The sequence below is a fragment of the Bombina bombina genome, chromosome 1 (genome assembly GCF_027579735.1).
Source record: "Bombina bombina isolate aBomBom1 chromosome 1, aBomBom1.pri, whole genome shotgun sequence".
Classification (NCBI taxonomy): Eukaryota; Metazoa; Chordata; class Amphibia; order Anura; family Bombinatoridae; genus Bombina; species Bombina bombina.
This window is the reverse complement of record NC_069499.1, coordinates 1,547,671,491-1,547,689,617: the sequence shown is the minus strand read 5'-3', so window position 1 is coordinate 1,547,689,617 and position 18,127 is coordinate 1,547,671,491. Positions and strand designations below refer to the sequence as shown.

The 18,127-nt window shown below is 37.7% G+C and overlaps 1 protein-coding gene across 2 annotated transcripts in view; it reads right to left on the bottom strand.

Moving 5' to 3' along the window:
* SLC16A5 (solute carrier family 16 member 5) overlaps positions 1–12,715 on the bottom strand; it is a 168,705-nt gene extending 155,990 nt beyond the window's left edge. Inside the window, exon 1 of one of the 2 annotated variants that reach the window (XM_053708886.1) lies at positions 12,572–12,715. The gene's annotated coding sequence lies outside the window, so the exon portion shown is untranslated. Of the gene's footprint in view, positions 1–918; positions 1,023–12,571 lie in introns of those variants that run through there. The other variant, XM_053708887.1, reaches the window with a different exon arrangement.
* Positions 12,716–18,127: the final 5,412 nt, after the last annotated feature.

The following is an 18,127-nucleotide window of genomic DNA, read 5'->3' as shown; positions in this document are numbered from 1 at the left end:
CTTTAAATGGGTGTGTTTCGATTGCAGAAATTAGTGGGCGGAGCAGTTGAACAGTAGGTCGTCAATACTCCAGTAACCCGCTTGCTTGCTCTGCTGCAAAGTGTACCTGGAAATGTTTTTGAAATGTTGGCAACTATGCAAGAGGAGTTACAGGGAGAGGTTATATAGTACAGTTACATGGTGCAGTTGGAAGAGATATAGGGAGTGTCCCATTCAGTACTAATACGTTTATACAGTACAATAGCAAGTAATAAAGGGTGGGGTAGGTTTGCCAACCCTCAATTATTTTCAGGGATTTCCCTTATTTGCCCAAACCTATTTACAGACTCTGGGGCTCCCTTATTTCTCTCCCTTATTTTATTACAACACGTACATGGGTAGAGTTAGGAAGTAATTATACTGTGTAGCTGAAGAACTAACAAGCAGTGAAATTGCCAAATACATACTCCCTTTCTCGTTTTCCTAGCTATATTCTCCTTTCCTCAAAGCCTGGTCTCTTCCTGGTTTTAACTCTTCCTTTGCTATCCGCTTCTCTGGTTTAACCCTTGCTCCATTTTTCTGTCACCCCTTCACCACACAGAAGGACACAAACACACACAAACACACACACACAAACACACAAACACACAGATACACACAAACACACACAAACACACACACACAAACACACACAAACACACACACACAAACACACAAACACACAGATACACACAGACACACACAAACACACACACACAGACATGAACATACACACAAACACACACACAGACACACAGAAACAGATACACACAAACACACACACAGACACAAACACACACGTAAACACACACACACACAGACACACACAAACAGACACAAACACACACAAACAGACACAGACACACACACACAGACACAAACACACATGCTGGCTCTCACCTTCTCCCTGTTAGTGGCCCATTGTCTCCCTCCCTGCCCCTCAGGACAGAAGCTAAAGCTGCAAAACCACAGGAAACAGACAAAACTTAATGTAGAGTAAAGAGGGGAGGGGGGGTCTGTGACTAAGCAAAAAAATCTAGATAGAGGAAATAAAAAGCAGGGAGACTGGCGCTAAGAACCTTGTAGGGAGTAAGGAGGATGCTGTGGAAGTTAGGGAAACGCAGGACTACCATAGTATGTGAGATACCCAAGAGGGTGATAGAAGTGTCGATAGAAAATCTCAAGGGAGGGTGTTCCTGTCCACCAATAGAGTGTTGGGATTTTGTTTTGTATTAGCCAGTGAGCAACCAGTCCCTAGATATAACATGTAGAAACATTAGTTTCATGTTTCTAAATCAATTTAAAAATCTTCAACACAAACTTTTTCATACAAAATAATATTTGACCTCCCCTTTTTCCCCCTATTTTCAAACCCTTTTCTTTGATAACTTTGTTTAAATAAGATGATGATTTTGGGGCTTATTAAATCAGTCAGCCCCCCCCCCATTACACTCAATGCTGCCGTTTCTTTATGATTCAGATAGACAATACAATTTTAAACAACATTTCCATTTACTTCTATTGTCTAATTTGCTTTATTCTTTAGATATCCTTTGTTGAAGAAATAGCAATACACATGGGTCAACCAATCACAAGAAGCATGTGCAGCCACCAATCACCAGCTACTGAGCCTATCTACATATGCTTTTCAGGAAAGGATATCAAGAGAATGAAGCAAATTAGATAATAGAAGTAAATTAGAAAGTTGCATGCTCTTTCTAAATCATATATATGGGGTTAAAACATTACACTTTACAAGACAGTGATTCAGACACCAATCTGGAATCTTAGAGTTGGGTATGTGCACTTCCAAACTCCTTATAAATAAATATTCCATCAGCAGTGTCTTAAATTAAAAACATAAGGGCCATATGAGCCTGGAGATAGTGTGGGTTATCAGCTTTATAGCTATATGTGATTGGTATAGGGAATACGTGTACCGGCTACCTGTATCTCACAGTATCATTCAGAAACTTGTTCAATCTTATTCATATCCATATCAGAATGCAGGCATACTATGCGCTCAAAGGCAACCTCCTACCTGCGTACTGCTTTGATGAACAAAGTCAGCCGATTTCTAACTTGTTCCCTAGAAAATAGTTTCACACAAACTCAAATACACACAGCAATGAAGCTCACTTTGGAATATGAGAGAAAACAATATGAACAATTAACTAAACTAATAGATGAGGCAAAAATAAATGTATTACTCATAAAAATTTTGAAACACTAGACTTAAAACTTAAGTTTCATATTGATAAATTGAAAGAAGAACTAAGTGAAGCTAAAAACAGAAAATTACAAAGAGATTGGTCAGACCACCAAAAAGGCAACATATACAAAGTAAATCAAAAACGTATACATTTTAGATATACTCAGGATCCCAAAGGTAATAGCAATACAAATATTACCACTGACAACTCATCTACAGATTCTGAACCCTTAGATGAGGAATTAATACAAACACCTGTAGCAAATACAATCACTGCCTCCACCGAACCCTCAATAACGAGCATTTTTTTTTAGAAAGATCTATTCTCCCCAAGGAGAACGATAAGAACAAGGCAACAAAACAAATCGAAACCATCAAACAAACAAAAGTAATTCATGATTTACAAGTCATCAATTGAACTGATATCCCCCTAAAAAGGAACACCACACACTTCTATCAAAAGGATTGACATTCATAACTACCCCACATCATGATACTTTTAATTGGATAAAAGATACACATCTTTTTGCCAGGAAACTGGCACTTCATAAATTAATTTAATGCTTACACTACTTAATGAAAATGACAACACAACAGATACTAGAAAGGATAGTGTAAAACCTAAAAGTGATTTTATGCCAACAATCTCTAAATACCCGTCAATTGATACATTTTTGTCTTTGGTGACAACTGAAATAGAAGTACTAAACAGTAAAAGTAAAATCAAAAAGAACTTTAAAGGACCAGTCAGCACAGTAGATTTGCATAATCAACAAATGCAAGATAACAAGACAATGCAATAGCACTTAGTCTGAACTTCAAGTGACTAGTAGATTTTTTTCTGACAATTTTAAAAGTTATGTTTTTTTCCACTCCCCCTGTACCATGTGACAGCCATCAGCCAATCACAAATGCATACATGTACCATGTGACAGCCATCAGCCATTCACAAATGCATACACACTTATTCTTGCACATGCTCAGTAGGAGCTGGTGACTCAAAAAGTTTAAATATAAAAAGACTGCACATTTTGTTAATGGAAGTAAATTGGAAAGTTGTTTAAAATGGCATGCTTTATCTGAATAATGAAAGTTTAATTTTGATTGAGTGTCCCTCAAAGAAACAAAAGCATTGACAGATCTGCAAAACAATACAGAAATAACTATTAAAAATGCAGATAAGGGCGGTAATATGGTGATAATTAATAACATACAATATGTAAAAATGTGTTCTGACATTTTGGATAATGCAGAGTCCTTAAACAAGACCCAACAGAAATTTTCATCAAAGAGTTAAAATCGATTCTAGACAGGGGTTTTAATGAAAGATTAATAACCAAAGCTGAATATCTTTTTATGTGTAACATGACTCTCAGGGTAACAACCTTTTACAGCCTCCCGAAAATCCACAAAAACATGAAGACCCCCCAGGTAGACCCATAGTCTCTGGGAATGAGTGTCTCACAGAAAATGCTAGCGTATTTATTGACAAAAGGAAATTCGTATATACCCTTACATCATATGTACAAGACACAAAAGATGTCCTAAAATGCCTAACGGGCATTACAGTAAAGGAAGATACCTTATTAGCAAGCATTGATGTTGAAAGTCTATATTCTAACATCTTACGCACTCTAGGTAGGGATGCTGTATTATATTTTCAAAAATCAGTCAATCCAAAAGGGGATGCAGAGGATGAATGTATTATTGACTTGTTAGACTTTGTATGAAGACATAATTACTTCTTGTTTAATAAACATATCTATCTGCAAAAAAAGGGGACAGCAATGGGCACATGCTGTGCCCTGACATATGCTAACCTCTTCTTGGGGTGGATTGAAAGTAAAAGTATACTAAATCAAGAAATGAATCCATAGATGAAATATATGGAACTATACATCAGGTACGTAGATGATGTACTAATTTTGTGGACAGGTACAAAATTGTATTTTATAAATTTCATACAATGGTTGAATAACAATCCATATGGTATGAGATACACTTCTACGATAGATGATACACGTATTTCATTTCTGGATTTGGAAATCAGGAAAGAGACAGATCTTTGAATACTAAGCTATATAGAAAAAAATAACATCTACTAATAGTCTCCTACAGTGGAATAGCTTTCACCCAAAAAGCCAAAAAATGGGGATTCCCTACGGACAATATCTACGGGCAAGATGCAATTGCAGCACATAAACTGATTTTGAAAAGAAAACATACCCAACTCTAAGATTTCAGATTGGTGTCTGAATCACTGTCTTGTCTATTTGCATATATGTTAAATAAAGTGTAAAGTTTTAGCCCCATATATATTTGATAAATTAGTGTCTAATTCTACACTTGGCATGAATGCCACAAATCCTTTATAGTTCCCTAATCCCCCCTCTTTCTAAATCATGAAAGAAAAATGTAGGTTTCACGTCCCTTTAATATAATTGATAAAATAACAAAACATAAAAATGACAGGTTAAAAAAAAAGATCTTTCATGTAGCTGCTAATTGGTGGTGGCACATATATTGATTTTGTCATTAGCCCACCTGTTTTCATCTAGCCCCCAGTAGTGCATTGCTGCTCCTTCAACAAAGGATACCAAAAGAAAAAAAGCAAATTTGATAGCAGAAGTAAATTGGAAAGTTGCTTAAAATTGTATGCTATATTTGAATCGTGAACATTTTTGGGTGTCATTAGGGTTGCCACCTGTCTGGAAATGACCCGGACAGTTTGGGTTTCCATTTGTGCCTCCGGGTTTTAAGCTGAGTCAGACCCGGACATGCAATTGCCAGGGTTTGGTGGAAAATAACCGCATACTGCACATGCCTACAGTTATTTCTCTCTTACATGTGTGTGTGTCTTTTTGTGGGAGTGTGTCTTTATGTGTGAGAATGTGTGTGTCTTTGTGTTTGTCAGTGTCTTTCTGTGTGTGAGTCTGTGTGTGAAAGAGTGAGTGTATTTGTGTGTGTGTGAGAGAGGGAGTGTACGAGAATGTGTGTGTGTTAGTGTGTGAGAGAGTGTGTGAGAGTGTGTGTAACAGCGTGTGTAAGAATGTGTGTGTGAGTGTGTTAGTGTGTCTGAGTGTGTGTGTGTATGAGAGAGGGAGTGTACGAGAATGTGTGTGATTGTGTTAGTGTGTGAGAGAGTGTGTGTGTGAGAGAGAGAGAGCGTGTGTAAGAGTGTGTGTGTGTGAGTGTAAATATCTATTTGTGTTTATGTGCTATTATACATAGGGCCCCATTTATTAATACCTGGACAGACAAGGTTCGCTTACGCATACTTGTTGGCCCAGGATTGCAGCCAGCGGGCAGCAGTATGCTGCCCTCAATTAACATTGTACAAGAAGCTACTTGTACAAGTCATCCCTAGCTCACACTAGCCAATGGTGCATGAGCAGGGGCTGTCAATCACCCTGGGCGAATGTGTCCGGGGTGATTTTAATCAGCCAGCTGGTGTACAGGTTGGGAAGCTGCAGTCTAATGACCACTGCTTAACTATTGGCGCAACCGAATGTGCTCCAAAGCTGCATATGCACCTTGATAAATGGATCCCATATTGCTCGATTTATCAAGCCCTTCTGTCCCCTTCAACTGCAGGTTCACACAAGCAAACCTGCAGTCAGGATTTATCAAGCAGCGGTCAGTAGTCTGCTGCTTCCCTGCCCTGTTCTCTACCTCTTAGGTGGAGAATTTAAATCTCCCGGTCTCTTCCGATCAAGAAGATTGACAGCTCCTGGTCGCGCATGATTGGCTGTGCATGGGCAGGGTTGCACGCAAGCACACAGGAGGAGAAACCGTGAAGACAGGGGTGAATATGTCCGTCCTGTCCGCCCATGGATGATAAATCGAGCCAATAGTGTGTACTTTCCAAAAAAAAGTTTGCTGTGCACGGTACAAGGGTGTTTAGGTTTGACCTGAACTAAAGGTGGCAGCCCTAGGTGTCCGTTTAAGAAAACATTAATTTCAAGAATATTGTAGAAAATCAGCAAAAATATTAAGTCTATGGAAGAAAATTGTCCCAGGTGCAAATAAAAGTGATGTTTCAGGTATATACTAGGACTTTAAAGGGACTGTCTAGTGAAAATTAAACTTTCATGATTCAGATAGGGCATGCAATTTTAAACAACTTTCCAATTGACTTCTATTATCTAATTTGCTCAATTCTTTAGATATCTTTTGTTGAAGAAATGCAATGCACATGTGTGAGCCAATCACACAAGGCCTTTATGTGCAGCAACCAATCAGTAGCTACTGAGCATATCTAGATATGCTTTTCAGTAAGTGATATCAAGAGAATGAAGCAAATTAGATAATAGAAGTAAATTAGAAAGTTGTTTAAAATGACATGCTCTTTCTAAATCGCGAAAGAAAAAAATTGGGTTTCATGTCCCTTTAAGTAATAATTCTCTTATTAAACCCCTTTATATATTTAGACATTTCTATCAGGCTAATGAAAGAGCATTGAAACCCAAATTGTTTGTTTCATGATTCAGACAGAGTACTCCATTAAAAAAAAAAAAAGTTTCCGATTGAGTTCTATTATTATTATTATCGGTTATTTGTAGAGCGCCAACAGATTCCGCAGCGCTATTAACAAATTTGCTTCATTCTCATGGTATTCTATGTTAAAGAGATACCTAGGTAGCTAGCGTGCACGTGTGTCTTGAGCAATACATGGCAGCAAATACTAAGCTATCTAGTGCTCTTGCAAATGTATAACATTGCTAAAAGTATGATTGCAAAACGCCTGCTATATAGTCCTCCATACACGTGCATGCCCCAGAGTTTACCTACCTGCCCTATAAAGGATAAAGAGAACAAAGTAAATCTGACATTAGAATAAAATCTGAAACTTTTTTAAAAAAATGGTATGCTCTATCTGAATCAGGAAAGAGAGAGAGATGGAGATTTTACATACAGTATTTTATATTATTGTGATTTTAAATATATAACCACATGTACTTTTTTTTTTTCATGATTCAGATAGAGCATGTCATTTTAAGCAACTTTCTAAGTTACTCCTGGTATCTTTATTTGAAAAGCAGGAATGTAAACTTAGGAGCCGGCCCATCATAGAAAATAGATTAGTATTGTTTTTTTTATTCTCAGATTGCTCATATTTTAGTTTTGTTTGCTAACTCCAGATTTCATGTTTAGCTCTATTAGCTCTGTTGTTGAACGTCTCTGATAGAGGTTAGCGTTCTCATAATTTTACAATAACAACAAATACCGGGCCTCAGTTGTATAAACATTAGCAGGGTTAATCACTGCTAATGGACAGAGAATTAGCTTTCTGGTCCCTCTGTCATTGTGCACACAAGCAAGAGATGTTTAATGCCTTGTGTATTATAGGAGATTAACATAAAATATAAATGTTTTAAAAAACAGCCATTAAACATATTTATTTTCATTGTTTTTCATTCCAGGGACTTGGCTTGACTCCAGATTGTAATTTTTGAAAAGGCAACAAGTTGAAGGTACAGGGGGTAGATGTGTGTGTTTGTTTGTGTGTGTGTGTTTGTGTGTGTATGTGTGTGTTTGTGTGTGTGTGTGTGTGTGTTTGTGTGTGTGTTTGTTTGTGTTTGTTTGTGTGTGTGTTTGTGTGTGTGTTTGTTTGTGTGTGTGTTTGTTTGTGTTTGTGTGTGTATGGGTTTGTTTGTGTTTGTGTGTGTGTTTGTGTGTGTGTTTGTGTGTGTGTTTGTGTGTGTTTGTGTGTGTGTTTGTGTGTGTTTGTGTGTGTGTTTGTGTGTGTGTGTTTGTGTGTGTGTGTTTGTGTGTGTTTGTTTGTGTGTGTGTGTTTGTTAGTGTGTGTTTGTGTGTGTGTGTGTTTGTGTGTGTGTGTTTGTTTGTGTGTGTGTTTGTTTGTGTGTGTGTGTGTGTGTGTGTGTTTTTGTGTGTGTGTGTTTGTGTGTGTGTGTTTGTTTGTGTGTGTTTGTTTGTGTGTGTGTTTGTTTGTGTGTGTTTGTTTGTGTGTGTGTGTGTGTTTGTGTGTGTGTGTTTGTTTGTGTGTGTGTTTGTGTGTGTGTGTGTTTTTGTGTGTGTGTGTTTGTGTGTGTGTGTGTTTGTTTGTGTGTGTGTTTGTTTGTGTGTGTTTGTTTGTGTGTGTGTTTGTGTGTGTGTGTGTTTGTGTGTGTGTGTTTGTTTGTGTGTGTGTTTGTGTGTGTGTGTGTGTTTGTGTGTGTGTGTGTGTGTTTGTGTGTGTGTGTTTGTGTGTGTGTGTGTGTTTGTGTGTGTGTGTGTTTGTTTGTGTGTGTGTTTGTTTGTGTGTGTGTGGGGGGGTCTCATTCTCTGTAGACTCTTCCTACTTTTATTAATTTGTGTTTTTAAATATAAACTGCTTCTCACTCCCAGCACAGAGCACTGGAAGTCAGATGTCATTACAGCCACTAGCTTGTAAACCAATGATTGGCTCTGCTACAGTAATGGATATCACCAATAGCACCCCCTAGACTCTGACTCACCACTGCCAGGGACACAACCCTTTAAAAAAATGTATGTGCTGTGGCCATTTAGGGGCAGATAAAAATCAACTGCTGCACTGTTCAGTAACTTTGTAGCATGTTGCAGTTTATGTAACTAAAATTCATTTACCTTTTAATTTTTCTTCAAGGACCCAGCATCTAGGTCTCCTTCTAAGCCCTTTTCCCCAATCAAGGTACAATTTTGGAAATACCATGAACATCAAACGTTATCCGGTCCCCATGTGCGCCTGCAGTGCAAGAATATTTGCTCTGATTCTTGTTCTGGGTGCTGCTGCTCTCACGTCTCAGGGATGACTGTTGGTGGCTGTTTGGTTTTGAGTTTATACTAAATATTGTTACTTTATTCATTCCTACCACTGCTATCAGAATACATTTGTTCCCAAGCTGCTCTTTGCGTATACCCCTTGTAACCATACATATAATTAACCACTGGCTAGCTATTACTGCACCATGTGGTTCTAGCCAGAGAGCATGCACATTACAGAGAGCCCCTGCCCCCCCTGAACTACTAAATCGTAATACACAGAAGGTCTTTGGTCATGTGACTTACTCCTATTACCATATATTTCCAAATGAAGGAAATCCTATTGCATTATACAACAGATAATTTCAAAAGTCTCCACCCACCCCCAATAGACAAATAAATTAATTACTGGCCAGGAACCCACCAACCACTGCATTACTGCAAAACACAATGAACTGAATAGATAACCTTCTATGCTATTTTATTACAAGAAGGGGAACCCTCATCACAGTTTCTATTAGCAAAGTAGATTCTAGGGATAAACTAAAACTAAAATGTAGCACATCATAGGTTGTAGCACTAAAAAACTGAAGGCCCCTGCCAAAGGTTGTGTAAAGAGGAGGGCTGTGGTTATGTAAAAATAAACTTTGAAATATACTAAAAGATGATGTCTTGTTCATTTAGCAATGGCTTCTCAGTACAACCAATCAGAATGTGTTCTGGGGAGTGTACAGGCTTAAAGGTACAGTTTACTCAAACATTTTCTCCCCTTTAGTTTGTTCCCAATGATCCGCTTCACCTGCTGGAGTGTATTAAATAGTTTACAAGTAGCTCCTTTACCCTTATATCGGCATTTGAAATAGTTGATTTAGCATGTGGTATCCCCACCTATTCTGAAAGTTTGTGGCCGCAGGTCCAAGCTATAGATAAGCTTTGTAAACACAGCCATCAGAAGAAATTACACTCCCAGTGGGATATAGCAGAGATAAGGTAATAAAATGTTGATTTTCCATTGTTCTCTCCAAGTACTGGTGATTGTTTTATGGACAGATATAAGATAAAGAAGCAGGTGATATGTACACAATGTGATAAAGTAATGAGATCTGATTATACCCATTTTATTAGGTTGTGGCTTCAAAACAAAAAATCAAAGCTTTAAAATACACAAATAAGCCTTAAAAAGCTAATTTTCATACATTTATTACTCTGCAGTTGGTAAAAAAAGCAATTGTAAACACATTAAGGGAAAAACTATTTTACAGTATACTGTCCCTTTAAGCTGATTGAATTGTGGGCAGTAGTGAGCCAATGTTACTGGTAACATCACATAACAGGAAGGGTCAGAGAGGATCTTGTACATATAGGAGGGATCACTATAAATCACCAATGGTGTAATGCAGGATTTTTTTTTATCAGGAGTTATATATATATATACTGTATATGTAGAATGGCTAATGGTGCATTACATTTATTCCACAAAGCTGACATTTTAACTGCAGTCTTAACAGTCTCTTACCTGATGTAACCACTAATAAGTGTGAGCTAATAGTTACACTGTAATCTAAATGACCGTAGGGACATCTCTTATTAAATATATATATAAGAAATGTATAGTTATATGTATCTATAATAAAGACCCCTTTTATTCAGTAGACTATTTTATTTGGCAAACAGTCCTCTTAGTTAGTTTTGTATCAATTCAGTATAAAACCACCACAGTCTGTGCACATTACTAGCTAGCAGGTAGATTACGAGTTATGATCGCTATAGGGAATTTAACGAACGCAACAAAAGTTGTGTTATTTAACCCTCTATAGCGCAGCGATTACAAGTTTTGAAACAGCTGGCTTGTTCGTGCGATATGGTGGTTTTAAGCTCCATATCACACAAAATACAAGAGCTCTTTTGACGTCAATGGGGAGAGTGGGTAAAAAAAACAACCTAACACCTGCTATCGCGGAATGAAAAGCTCCGTAACACAGCCCCATTGATGTCTATGGGGAAAAAAATGTTACGTTTAAGCCTACCACCCTAACATAAAACCTAAGTCTAAAAACCCCTAATCGGCTGCCCCCGACACCTACATAATGTTATTAACCCCTAATCTGCCACTCCCGATATTGTTGCCACTGAAATAAATCTATTAACCCCTAATCTGCCACTCCCGATATCGCCGCCACCAAAATAAATCTATTAAACCCTAATCTGCCGCTCCCGATATCGCGACCACTATACTAAAGTTATTAATCCCTATTCCCTCGCACCCCAACATCGCCCACACTATAATAAATCTATTAATCCCTATTCCGCCGCTCCTCAACATCGCCACCACTAAATAAAGCTATTAACCCCTAAACCTCTGGCCTTCCACATCACTACCACTAAATAAATCTATTAATCCCTAAACCCGCCAGCCCCCCACATCGCAACAACCTAAATTAAACTATATTAACCCCTAAACCTAACTCTAAACCTAACGTAACCCTAACTCTTAACACCCCCTAACTTTAACATAATTAAAATAGAGCTAAATTAAAGTTACAATTATTAACTAAAGAATACCTATTTAAAACTAAATACATACTTACCTGTGAAATAAAACCTAAGCTAGCTACAATATAACTAATAGTTATATTGTAGCTAGTTTAGGATTTATTTTTATTTCACAGGCAAGATTAGGTAGACTAGTTAGTAAATAGTTATTAACTATTTACTAACTACCTAGTTATAAATAAATACAAACTTACCTGTCAAATAAAACCTAAGCTACCTTACACTAAAACCTAACATTACAAAAAATAAAAAACACTAAAATTACAAAAAATAAAAAAACCTACCATTACAAAAAATAACAAATGAAAATATCCAAAACAATCAAAATTATTCCTATTCTAATACCCTTTAAAAAAAAACACCCCGAAATAAAAAAACCCTAATCTATAATAAACTACCAAGGGCCCTTAAAAGGGCCTTTTGTAGGGCATTGCCTTAAAGTTAACAGCTCTTCTGCTAAAAAAAAAGAAAATCAAACACCCCTTAACAGTATACAAACCCCCACCCCCCAAACCCACAAAATAAAAATAAAGTAAAACCTAATCTACCCATTGCCCTAAAAAAGGGCATTTGTATGGGCATTGCCCTTAAAAGGACATTCAGCTCTTTTGCTGCCCATTAAAAATAAAAAATGTCTATTCTAAAAAGAAAAACCCACCCCAAAACGAAAAAAAAAACATTACACAAAATAACAAACAAATTATTCAAAATAATAACAATTATTCCTATTCTAATACCCATTAAAAAAAACAAAACACACCAAAATAAAAAAACTAATCTATAATAAACTACCAATAGCCCTTAAAAGGGCCTTTTGTAGGGCATTGCCCTAAGTTAAACAGCTATTTTACCTGAAATTATTTTACAAAGACCCACTAACATTACTAGCTACTGAAATTCTATTGGCTGATTTAAATAGCCAATAGAATTTCAGTAGCTCTCATCCTATTGGCTGATTTAAACAGCCAATAGGATTTCAGAAGCTCTCATCCTATTGGCTGATTTGACTTTCCAAAAGCAAATCAGCCAATAGGAATACAAGGGACGCCATTTTGAATCACATACCTTGCATTGAAGATTCAGTATATGGCGGCCACCGTATGAAGAGGATGCTCCAAGCTGAATGTCTTCAGGATGGACCCGCCAGGACCGTCTTTAACACAGGGCAAAAGGGGCAGCTGCCCTGGGCCCAGTCTCTGTTGAGGGGCCCAAGAGTCCTAAAAAAAAAAAAAAAAAAAAAAAAAAAAAAAAAAAAATTTATGGTTCATACCAGACTGCTGATGTGACATGGGGAACACACACATTCAGTCCTAATACTGTCACAGTCAAAAGTACTCTGCTTATATATAACTGTGCCAGACCGTGCCGGTGTCATGTGACATGCCAAGCTAGTGCCATGTGCTGTTTTAGATGTGCACTGTGCAGCACTGAATGCAAAGCCCTAACTCGGCATCCAGCCATTTCCCACTGCATCAGAAAAGGTCCTACTGGGGTTACCACTGTTACCAGGTAACTGCTCGGGTTGTGGGGATTGTTTCTGGGTAGGGCTGACAGTAGGCGCATGCAGCAGAAAGCTGGAGCGGCAGGCACATGAGGATTTGAGCATCTGTGCAGCTGCATACACTGCTCTCTTCAGTCTTGAGGCTGTGTGACTCATCTCACACTGTATCCATGCAGCCTTGGACAGACAGCATCCAGTCTACTGGTCCCCTTAGCCCTGCTCTTTCTGCTGTGGCCCTAAGATCAACTAACTGAAGTTTGTTAGGGGATTAGTGCTTTGTAGAAAGGTGTAGTGGGAAGAATAAGTGAGTGCACACACGCCCCTCCCCATGCAGCATTGTCAGCGTGAGAGGGAACTTGTTCCTAGCAAAGAAGTGACATGTGCTGGTGTGGCTGATGTATAGCGTCATGCTGATACTGCACACATTAATGTAAGGTTTATTTTTATAGTTTTTATTTTCTCTCTGTCTCAGATTTTACAGCTTCCCATAGTAGTTCTGCTGTTCCAGTCAGTAAACTTATATTTGTCTGCACCTCCATGCTTCCTCCTTTACTTTTGCTCCTGTTGGCTGCCCTAAATCTCTTTAACCAGCTAACCTCACACCAGAATCACATTCAAAAGAATATTAAATGAATGCACAGTGGAGGAATTTATATATTTATTTACTTATTAGTACTGCTTAGGTCCAGTTTCACATATTGCATTTTTTTTTTTTTAAATGATTAGCCCAGCAGTGGATGATCCACCGCTGGGCTAATAATAAAAAAAAAAAATGATTTAGTTGTTTTTTGGGATGTTGGGGTGGAGAGCAAAATTGCATGGGGTGGGGGGGGGCAAGAAAATTTGTGCCCAGGGTCCAATCAATATTAAAGACGGCCCTGGGACCCGCTCCGCTCTACCGAGATGAAGATAGAAGACGCCGCCGGGATGAAGATAGAAGACGCCGCCGGGATAAAGAAAGAAGATGCTGTCTGGATGAAGATGGAGCCGCCTGGATAAAGATCCTTCAAGCGGGACTTCAGCAACTGTAAGTGGATCTTCGGGGGTTAGTGTTAGGATTTTTAAAACTTTTTTGAGTGTTTTTTAGTTTAGGGTTTGGTTTTTAGTAAAAGAGCTAAATGCTCTTTTCAGGGCAATGCAAAAGAGCTAAATGCCATTTTAAGGGCAATGCCCATACAAATGCCCTTTTTAGGGCAATGGGTAGATTAGGTTTTTGGTAGAGTTAGGTTTTTTTTATTTTGGGGGTTGGTTGGGTGGTGGGTTTTACTGTTGGGGGGGTCTTTGTATTTTTATTACAGTTAAAAGAGCTGTTTAACTTAGGGCAATGCCCTACAAAAGGCCCTTTTAAGGGCTGTTTGTAGTTTATTGTAGGCTAGGTTTTTATTTTTATTTTAGGTGGGGTTTTTTATTTTGGGTTGGGTTTTTTATTTTGGGTAAGCATTTTTATTTTTATAGGGCTATTAGATTAGGTGTAATTCTTTTTTATTTTTGATCATTTCGTTTGTTATTTTTCGTAATTTAGTGTTTGTTATTTTTTGTAATTGAGTATTTTTTGTAATTAGATAGTTTGTCATTTTTAAAGTAGTGTTAGGATTTTTTTAATGTGTAATATAGTTTATTTAATTGGTATTTAGTTTAATTTTAGTTTAATAGTTATATTAGTTTAATTGTTAGTTCAAACTTAGTTTTTTTAATTTGACAGGTAAGTTTTAATTTAATTTAAATATAAAGATAGGGGGCGTTAGGTTTAGGGGTCAGTAGTTTAAATTAGTTTATTGCGATGTGGGGGCTTTCGGTTTAGGGGTTAATAGTTTAATTTAGTATATTTCGTTGTGGGGGGCTTGTGTTTTAGGGGTTAATAGGTTTATTATAGTGCCGGCAGTGTAGGGGTTAATAACTTTAGTATAGTGGGGGCGATGTGGGTGGGCAGACGGCAGATTAGGGGTTAGAAATATTTTAATGGTGTTTGCGATGCGGGAGGGCGGCAGTTTAGGGGTTAATAACTTTATTTTAGTGGTGATGATGTCGGGGAGTGGCGGAATAGGGGTTAAAACATTTTATTAGTGGCGGCAATGTTGAGAGCAGCAGATTAGGGCTTAATAAATTTAATATAGTGTTTGCGATATGGGAGGTCCTCGGTTTAGGGGTTAATAGGTAGTTTATGGGTGTTTAGTGTTCTTTGTGACAATTTAGTTATGCGTTTTATGTAACATTTTTGTAGCGTAAAACTCATAACTACTGGTCTCAGATTGCGAAACGGATCTTGTCGGTATAGGCCGGAATGCAAGTTTTTTAGCCTCACTGCAAAACTTGTAATGGCTGCGCTATGGAAGTCGCATGAAAAAAGGTAATTTTTACGAGTACTGGACTGACGTTGTGTTACAGGCTAAAAGGCTTGCGGTACAGCTATACCGACAAGACTTGTAATGGCTGCAGTGCTGTTTTAACACTGAAATGACAATTTTTTCGGTGTTAAAACCCGAACGCAAAACTTGTAATCTAGGTGAATGTTATTCCATCAAGGCTGCAAGCCTATACATTTGGTGGTGCACATTGCTGCTGTTGAGGCTACAGATTACTCTTCAACAAAGGATGCAGAGACTCAGAGAACGAAACAAATTTGACTTGGAAAGTTGTATAGAATTGCATTCTCTGTCTGAAACGTAAAAGTTTAATTTTGACTTGAGTGTCCATTTAACCTTTTAAGGCCGTTATGGTATTCTATTTTGTCCTAACCGTGCCTGGCTTTAGCGCCGGTAGGATGGAATAGAACGTCCTGAAGCCAATGGCGCTTCCTGGATGCGATCGCGGTCTGGAGGGCGTGCCTAGCGTCTCTGACCTGATCCCATCATTGAAATTGCGTGATACCGTGCACGATCATGGGATTGCAATTTGTTTACATTGGAACGTTAAAGGGACAGTCCAGGCCAAAATAAACTTTCATGATTCAGATAGAGCATGTAATTTTAAACAATTTTCCAATTTACTTTTATCACCAATTTTGCTTTGTTCTCTTGGTATTCTTAGTTGAAAGCTTAACCTAGGAGGTTCATATGCTAATTTCTTAGACCTTGAAGCCCACCTCTTTCAGATTGCATTTTAACAGTTTTTCACCACTAGAGGGTGTTAGTTCACATATTTCATATAGATAACACTGTGCTCGTGCACGTGAAGTAATCTGAGAGCAGGCACTGATTGGCTAGACTGCAAGTCTGTCAAAAGAACTGAAAAAAGGGGCCGTTTGCAGAGGCTTAGATACAAGATAATTCCGATTTTCCTAGCTTAGTGAAGGAATAATCTAGATTTTATTAAAGACACAGAGACGAATATTTGCTTTACTTTCCTTTACTACTAGTGTGCAGCATTTTAAAGAACAATAAAACACATTACATAAATAAAGAGAAAAAAGAACCAAGGTAATTAGCCCATGAAAAGGCTATTGTAGATAACAGTGTAATGATGGACCAATCAGAAGACCCATATTGTCCATAAACCGACCAATGAGCTCCCCAACTTCCTCTTTCTTGTTTAAGGCTCATGAAAAAGAAATTCCCAAAGAAAAATAAAACACAAAAAAGTCCAACAATTAAAAATAAGATGAACAGGAACCAAAAAACTTGAAACAACTTCGGGAAAACTTGATACGATGAACTCTGATAGTTGATAGAAGAAAGGTACTGAATCCATTTCCAATTTCCGAAAGAAGATCTAGAATTGATTGAAGGTGCGAAGCCCGTCTCAATTAGAGATATTTGAGAAGTTGGTAACTAAAATAAATGTGAAAAAATGTTAATACTATACAATAAAATGGGAGGGAAAGACAGACTAGTAGAGGAGGGAAATATTCGTCTCTGTGTCTTTAATAAAATCTAGATTATTCCTTCACTAAGCTAGGATAATCGGAATTTTATTACAAGACCAGAGACTTCATATTTGCTAGTTTAAAGCAATTATTTAAAAAAAATTTGAGAGGCGTGTTGAATGGGTTTAAAATAAAAATGTTTAAAAGTCGAATCAGAGAACCAATCTGCCGCTTTTAAAATCTCCTGAGGAGGAGCAGATTTTAAAAATGCTTTAGAAGCAGCAGATCCCCTTACTGAATGAGCTGAAAAAGAACAATTAATTCCAGCTTCAGACATAACCCATTTAATCCACCTCGCAATGGAAGTAGGAGTTACAGGAGCATGAGGAGGAACAAAAGATAAAAGAAGTTGGTTTTTAGAAGAATCTCTAAATAAAACAGTTTTAGATTCATAAGATTTTAGACATGACACCACACATAGAGAAGGTTCAGATGGAAAATAAGGATAAAAAATAGAAGAAGACAGAGTCTTAGTTCTACGAGATATAAGAAAAGTAACACCTTCAGGAGAAAAAGATTTAGAATTAAAGTCAAGAGCCCAAACATCAGAAACTCTACGAAAAGAGATAAGACATAATAAAGTAACAAGTTTAGCAGAAATCTGTTTCAGAGACAAAGAATCATTAGAAGGCCAAAATCTAAAAAGAGAAAAAATCAAATCAACGTCCCAAAAGGAATTATATTTAGGAGAAGGAGGATTTTTTAATCTAATAGATTTCAAAAGACGACAAACTAATGGGTGTTTACCAATAGGAGAATTATTAATATAATCATGTCTAGCAGAAATAGCAGACCGAGAAAGGTTAATAGTTCTATAAGCAAGTCCACTGTCAAAAAGATGAGAAAGAAAATTCAAAACTTGAGTTAAAGGAGCTGAAAAGGGATCCAAGTTCCTAGACAAGCACCAGCTAGACCATCTGGACCATGCGGAAAAATAGGATTTATGGGTTCCCGGAGCCCATGATTCCCGCATAAGAGATTTAGCTGATTCCGAAAGTTCGTGGAGATTTCTGATTTCCCCGTAATTGACCAAGCTATCAGTTTGAGGGATTGGTTTAGAATAAGATTGTGAGGATTGCCTACAGGATCTAGAAGAAGTTCCGGAAACAGAGGGAGAAGAAGAGGAGGTTTGAACGACATTTCCAGAAGGGAAGGAAACCAAGCTTGAGTTGGCCAGAGAGGAGTTATCAGAAGAAGGGATAAGAGATTTCTGCGAACTACTGCAATCGTCCGAGCGATGAGAGAAAAGGCTAAGGCT